We start from the raw sequence: 7,213 nt of genomic DNA on the forward strand, positions 1-7,213 counted from the left end.
TTTTCACAATTTATTACACTCACTATTCCAAAACCAATCCTGACACCATTATACCATCCCACCAGAATGTTTCCATTACCACCCAAGCCTGCCCCCAAAGTACATACTAAATAAGTTATTTTGTATTGCTTATTATGAATAATCCGTTAAAAATGATCCAAAATAGGTTTCCTTAGAGGAGTAGTGTTATATCTCACTCTGAGCCACTAAGCCCTTCTATAGGTTGCTATAGGTCGCCCCTTGTGTGCTAATATATATATTGATCAAGATAGGCTGCCTTCTGCATTACACCCCATCAAATGTGGTGTGCTACTCTTGGTACATCAGTGGGGCAGAGTATGAGATGTCGCACACGCACTCTAGGATTTCTAAATTTTTTAATAGGGTGATATAGCTAGAATTAAATTTTTAGCTGGATGGTGACTTTGGGGGTGCAGAAGCGTCTCTGCAGCACGTTGCTCTTTCTTTTCCAAAATATATTTGTGAATCTCTGGATCGTGGCCGTTAATGAGCTTATATGGAGTCAAGGCAGCTTGTGGGTGTAACTGCCAAGAACCTGGAAGAACAGGGAGATGGGGAGAGGTCACCCTTTCCATACTCCATGAGAGCCTGGAGATTTTGATCACAAAACCCGCATACCCAAGTTTTTCAGCAGATTTATTCTCATGAATAAATGAGAATAATTTAACTTATTATAATTTAACTTAGCTCATTCTAAGCCTGTGTAGAACAGCTGTGAGCATGGCAGTGATTGGGTTCTGGAAGTTTACAGCTTCCGGGGTTCTGTTGGGGCAGGCAGAGAAACTTACCCTCTGAAGTGCCCCCAATAAGACAGCCTGAGTTTGACTTTAAAAGCCAGCAAATGGTGGTGGTAGAGACTTAGCACTGCTAAATCACAATTTCCCCACGATGAGTAGTACCAAGGTGCCCTTAACTCTATCTAAGCCTCAGACTTGCCCAAATGATAGGAATGGTGTAGACCTTGGCAGCGATGGCAGCTCTACTGTCACCCACACACAAGATAGGCTGACTTCTTCCTGGTACCCAGGATGGGGGAACTCTTCAGGAAGTCCCCCAAGTACGTAGTCTGAATATAGTCCCAGTCTTCCGCTGACAATACTCTTCTCAAATCAATCCCCAAGTCCTTCCAAGTGTCAAATGGTTTTGATTTGTATTTCCTTAATAATTAGTGACAATAAACACTTGTTATATGCCTATTGGTCATTCATAGTCTTTGGGAAGGTGTTCTCACCCATTTATGGATCAGGTCATTGGATTTGTTTGTTTGTTTGTTTTGCTGAGTTTCTTTTGTATCACTGTATCACTGTCATCCCATTGTTCCTCAAGCAGGCACCAGTCACGTCTCCATTGTGAGACTTGTTGTTACTATTTTTGGCATATCGAATACACCATGGGTAGCTTTCCAGGCACTGCCGTGAGTTTCTTTTGTATTTTATAGATATTGAAAAGCAAAACTTTATCTGATGTATTTTGTGCAAACATTTTCTCCCATTCAGTAGAGTGCTTTTTTATTATAGCTTGAGTTTCTTTCACTGTGCAGAAGCTTTTGATTTTGATATAATCCCATTTGCCTTTTGTTTTTATTGCCTTTACCACTCTGGTCATCGTTTTGAAGACTGCTCTTCAGTACTTTGTGGTCAATTTCCTGGGGAGTTCTGCCAATGTTTTCTTCAATATATTTTATGGATTCTTGTCTAATCTTAAGACTTTTAATACACATCGAATTTATTTTGTGACCAGTGTGGTTTGTGATTCTAATTTCTTTTTTTTTACATGTAACTATCTAGTTTTCCAAATGCTGGTTCTTAAAGAGATTTTCTTTGCTCTACTTCGTATATTTAGCTCCATTGTCATAGGTCAGCTGACCATAAATCTGAGGGGTTAACTCAGGACTCTCAATTCAGTTCCATTGGTCAGCAGGTCTATCTTTATTCTACTACCATGAGTTTTCATTATCAAAGCTTTGTAGTATAGTTCAAAGTTGGGAAATGCAATGCCTCCCATATTTTATTTCCCTAGGAATGCTTTGACTATTCGAGGAGTTTTATGGTTTCATACAATTTTTAACCAGAGTTTGTTCCGTGTGTTTGAAAGTCACTGGTATTTTAATAGGCATTGCATTGATTCAGTATAGTACTTTGGGAAGGACAGTCATTTTAACAATGTTGATTTTTCAACTCATAAACAGGAAATGTCTTTTGTTTTATGGTGTCTTATTTTATTTCCCTTTGCAGTGACCTATGATTTTCACCTCCATTGTTAATTTGATTCTGAAGGATTTGAAGCTTTGGGGCACTATTTTGAAGAGGAAAACTTCTTTTAAATTTCTTTTTCTTCTAGTTCATTATATGTGTACAGGAATGCTATGAATTCTTGTATATTGTGTAACCTGCTACTTTATTTTATTGGTTTATTATTTCAAGAATTATTTTGGTGGAGTCTTTGGGCTTTTCAGTGTATCATGTCATCTGCAAATAGTGATAATTTGACTTCTTTGTTTCCAATTTGGATCCTTTTAATTTATTTTTGCCTTGGCTGATTCCATGGTAAGGATTTCCAAAACAATGTTTAATAAGAGTGGTGTTAGTGAAACACTTTGCCTTATATTTGACCTAAGAGAAAAAGCTTTCATTTTTTTTTACCTCTGAGTATGATACTGGTTGTGGGTTTGTTATAGACATCCATTACTGTCTTGAAGTATGTTCCTTCTATTCCAATTTTTGGAGCATTTTGTCATGAATGGATGTTAGATCTTGTCAAAAACTTTTAGTAACTGTATTGCAAAGCACAATACCCAAAAGGGGATGGAGGAATGGGGAGGAGAGAGAAGTGCCTGCCATAGAGGCAGGCAGGGAGGGGTTATGGGAGGGAAACTGGGAACACTGGTGCTGGAAAATGTACAATGGTGGAGGGAAGGGTGTTGGAACACTGTATGACTGAACCCTAATCGTGAACAGCTTTGTAAGGGTCTATCTCACAGTAATTCACTTTTTAGAAATCTTTTTTTAAAAGAGCCTTCTCTGCATTGATTGATATGACCATATGGTTTTGTTGATCCATCCTCAAATGCCTGGGATGAACCCCAATTGATCATGATGTATAAGCCTTTTGATGCATTGCTGGATTAGCCTCTAGGATTTTGTTAAGTGTCTTTGAATAGATATTCATCATGGATATTAGTCTATAAATCCTTTTTATAGTAGTATGTATTTTAGGAAGCCAACATTACACTGATTCCTAACAGATATACTATTATAAAGTAGCTATCTGGGAGGATTTATATTTCCTTAGTATTTGGGAAAATTTGAAGAATATAGTCACTAGACTTCTTTGAAGTTTTGGTAAAACTCACTAGTGAATCCATCCGGACCTGGCTTTAGTTCTGGAGAATGAGTAGGGAAGTGGGGTACATAGCCAGCAGTGCCCCAGAGCATATTCCTGGTTCTGCACTCAGGGATCACTCCTGGTGGGACTGGGGGACCACAGTTCTTGAGGAGAGTTGGCTACTGTTTCAATTGCTTTACTTGAGATGTCTTTTCAGGTTTTCTGTTTCCTATTGTTTCAGCCTTTATCCACTGGTCTATATCCCTCCTTGGGTGAATATTGTCCCCTGAACTGTTGACAACTCTGAACTCACAGCTTTTCTCGTCAGTCTAGAAATTAGAGACATCAGAAGTTCCTGCAACAAAATAAGAAAAGTTGTTCACTGAAATGGCACATGAGCAGCAGCGAAGAGCTGTGATTTTCCCCACACACACCCCCCAGAGCTAAAATCATAGACCAGTAGGGGGTATGTGACCTGTATAGAGCAGTCTGCTATAGACTAGGCAGGATATATTTATTAGGTCTCTTGATAGAAGCACCTTTAGTTGATAATGCCAAGCCTAACTACTCAACTTAATCTCCTACAAGTCATGGATGAGGGTCCGGTTACTTCACATCTTCCCTAATACTTAGTATTATCAATCTCTTTTTGGTAAACAATATGGGTGAACATGTAGTTATATTGCACTGTTACTTTGAATTCTGTGGGTTACTAGTGAGATTTAAGGCCAGTTAAAATTGGGGGGAATATTTAGTATTCATTTTGTGAAGTGTTCAGATCTTTTCCTCAGGTGTTGGGGACCAGTTTTCCCCATTGGTGCCAGGACACGTTGCACACCGGGTCCGGGCAGACATGGGGTGAAGGATGATGGGTGCACAGAGAAAACACACCCAGGGAGCAGCTGATGGCTGTTCACCTTATTGCCAAATACACACATATTTTATAGAGGGTCTTGGCTTTACAGGAAGATCCAATCACATAAAGTTTAGCATAATTGGCCTTTTCATCGATTTGCTCGAGCGGGCACCAGTAACATCTCCATTGTGAGACTCGTTGTTACTGTTTTTGACATATAGAATACACCACGGGGAGCTTGCCAGGCTCTGCCATGTGGGTGGGACTCTCTCCGAGGCTCTCCAAGAAGGATGGAGGAATTGAACCTGGGTTGGCTGTGTGCAAGGCAAACACCCTACCCTCTACCTTTCCTACTCTGCTTTGCCCCAGTCCAATCCCAATCAAGGCTAGATGCTGTGGTTAGGATGACTTGCTAAGAATATATGGCAGTTTCTGTGTCTTGGGCTCATGTGACTAGGGGGTGGAGTGAGGCTCAAGGCCGAACACCTGGTGCTGACATCCTACTCTTGCCAATTTTGCCCAGACACTACTCCCTTATGTGGAGTCTCCCTTCTGGACCTCTTTGCAAGGTCAGGTTTTATCTGCTCCAGTGCCTGTAGCCATGCTCCACACTTGGGTCTATTAAAAATAACTTTCTTGAGATATAATTCACATATGATAACAATGTTTATCCCTTTTAACTATTTCCTTTGACTCAGGAACTTTGCTTGTTCCCTTTACATCAATCTCCTATCTCTCTCTGAAAATCAATAATCATCTCATCTTATAACTATAAACAATTTTTATTCTCAAATTTCATAGGAATGAACCATACAGTATGTACTTCTTTGTGTCTGGTTTCTTTTATTCAGCATTATGGTTTTGAGGTCATCCACATTGTTTTGTATATCAGTCTGTACTTCCTTTCTAGGTCTGAGTAGTCTTCCATTGTATAATAATACACCATTTGTCTACCATATATCCCATTAATAATGGGCCTTTCTGCGCAGGAAATCTTGCCATTGGGGGGGCAGAACCAGCCCTGTCCCCCACCCAAATGAGACCCCGAGCAGCCACCCACAAACGGCTCCTCTGCTCCTGAATAGCCATGATCCCAGAGGCACACAAACCAATGTTGGAAAGCAGCGTCTGCTGGCAGAAATACCTCTGAACTTAATTACTAAAATACCAGAATTCCAAAACCAAGTGGCCACTGTCACAGCCGTCCAACATCATATGCTCTTCATTATCAGCAATAGAAAACAAATGACTTAATGATTTAATGATGCCTTTTCAGCAGGTCTGATTGTTGGGAGAATATTCCAAATAATAATAGTGGGTTTTCTGTCGAAAATTGAATGTAAACAAAGCAAAGAGAGAGTAAAGTGAAAATCATCTGCCACACAGACAGATTGGGGCGTTGAGGGTATACTGGGGTTCTTGGTGGTGGAACATGTGCACTGTGAAGGGATGGGTGTTTGATTATTGTATTATTGAGACTTAAACCTAAAAGCTTTGTAACTGTTCTCATGGTGATTCAATTAAAAAAAAAGAGTTCAAATAAATGAATAAATAAATAATAAATAATGGGCCTTTCAATTTGGGACTATTAGAATAAAGCTACTATGATCATTCATGTACAAGTATTTGTTGGAATAAATACATTTTTATCTCTCTTGGGTGCAAAACGTATAGTGAGTTCATATTTAACTTTCTATTACTGAACTGTGTTTCCATCATTGGTGTGCATTTGATGTGTCCCCATCATTATTAAGTACTTCCTTTCATTTTGACTGAGGATTTTTCAGATTCACTGCTGCCCAGGCTCATCAGAGCTATGGGCCTAATACATGTGGGGAGGCAGAAGGGGCGCTATAGGTGCACATATGCAGAGCCAAGGGACAAATTTGGGAATACACACACACACAGACACACACACACACACACACACACACACAGCATGTGCTCAAACACTTTGAACTACTTGCTCAATCTCCATTAATCCATTGTGTGTTTTGTGGTTTCTATTTTATTATTTCCTTGTCTCTAGTTTTGGTTTTATTTGTTCCTCTTTTCCCAGTTGACTTGGTTATAAGTGAGGTTGCTTCTTTGTGATTTTTCTAAGCTCTTTTCTTTTTATGATGGCATGCATTCCTAATAACTTTCTTTTTATTGCTGCTTTGACTGTATCCAGTAGATTCTGATAACTTGTGATTTTGTTTTTATTTCTTCTTAAACTTATGCATTGATCCAGTGATTGCCGAAAAGCATATTGTTAGTTTTCACATTTGAGGGTTTCCCAATTCTTTCTCTTTGTGGTTAAGTTCTAATATTTTTAGCATCGTGATTTTAAAAAAAGAAAAAGAAATGGTTGGGGCCCAAGCAATAGCACAGCAGGTAGGGCACTAGCCTTGCACGCAGCTGACCTGGATTCAACCCAGACAGCTCATATGGTCCTCCAAGCCCTGCCAAGAGTGATCCCTGGGCACAGAACCAGGATTAATACCCGAACATCACTGATTGTGACACCAAAACAAAAATAAATAATAATAAAAATGGTGTGCTCGCTTCAGCAGCACATATACTAAAACTGGAACGATACAGAGAAGATTAGCATGGCCCCTGCACAAGGATGACACACAAATTCGTGAAGCGTTCCATATTTCTGTGATTCACTAATAAAAATTTTAAAAAATAATAATAAAAATGGTATCTTCACAAGTTTATTAATACTTGTATTGTGTCTCAGCACAAGTTTTTCCCTTGACAAAATTTTGTATGCACTTGGAAAAAACATTTAAACTCTGCCTTGTTGGAATCAATATTCTATAATTTTTTTTAACCTGTATATAGTTTTGGGCTGGAGAGATAGCACAGCGGTTGGGCGTTCGCCTTTCACGCAGCAGACCCGTGTTCGGTTCCTCCGCCCCTCTCGGAGAGCCCGGCAAGCTACCGAGAGTATGGAGCCTGCATGCCAGAGCCTGGCAAGCTCCCCATGCATATTGGATATGCCAAAAACAGTAACAATAAGTC

At 39.6% G+C, this 7,213-nt stretch overlaps 1 non-coding gene across 1 annotated transcript; it reads left to right on the plus strand.

The window, feature by feature from the left end:
- Positions 1-6,740: 6,740 nt before the first annotated feature.
- Positions 6,741-6,847, plus strand: LOC129402785 (U6 spliceosomal RNA). The gene has a single exon (XR_008628828.1). It is a non-coding gene; the product is annotated as a U6 spliceosomal RNA (small nuclear RNA).
- Positions 6,848-7,213: the final 366 nt, after the last annotated feature.

Source organism: Sorex araneus, chromosome 2, assembly GCF_027595985.1.
Source record: "Sorex araneus isolate mSorAra2 chromosome 2, mSorAra2.pri, whole genome shotgun sequence".
Lineage (NCBI taxonomy): Eukaryota > Metazoa > Chordata > Mammalia > Eulipotyphla > Soricidae > Sorex > Sorex araneus.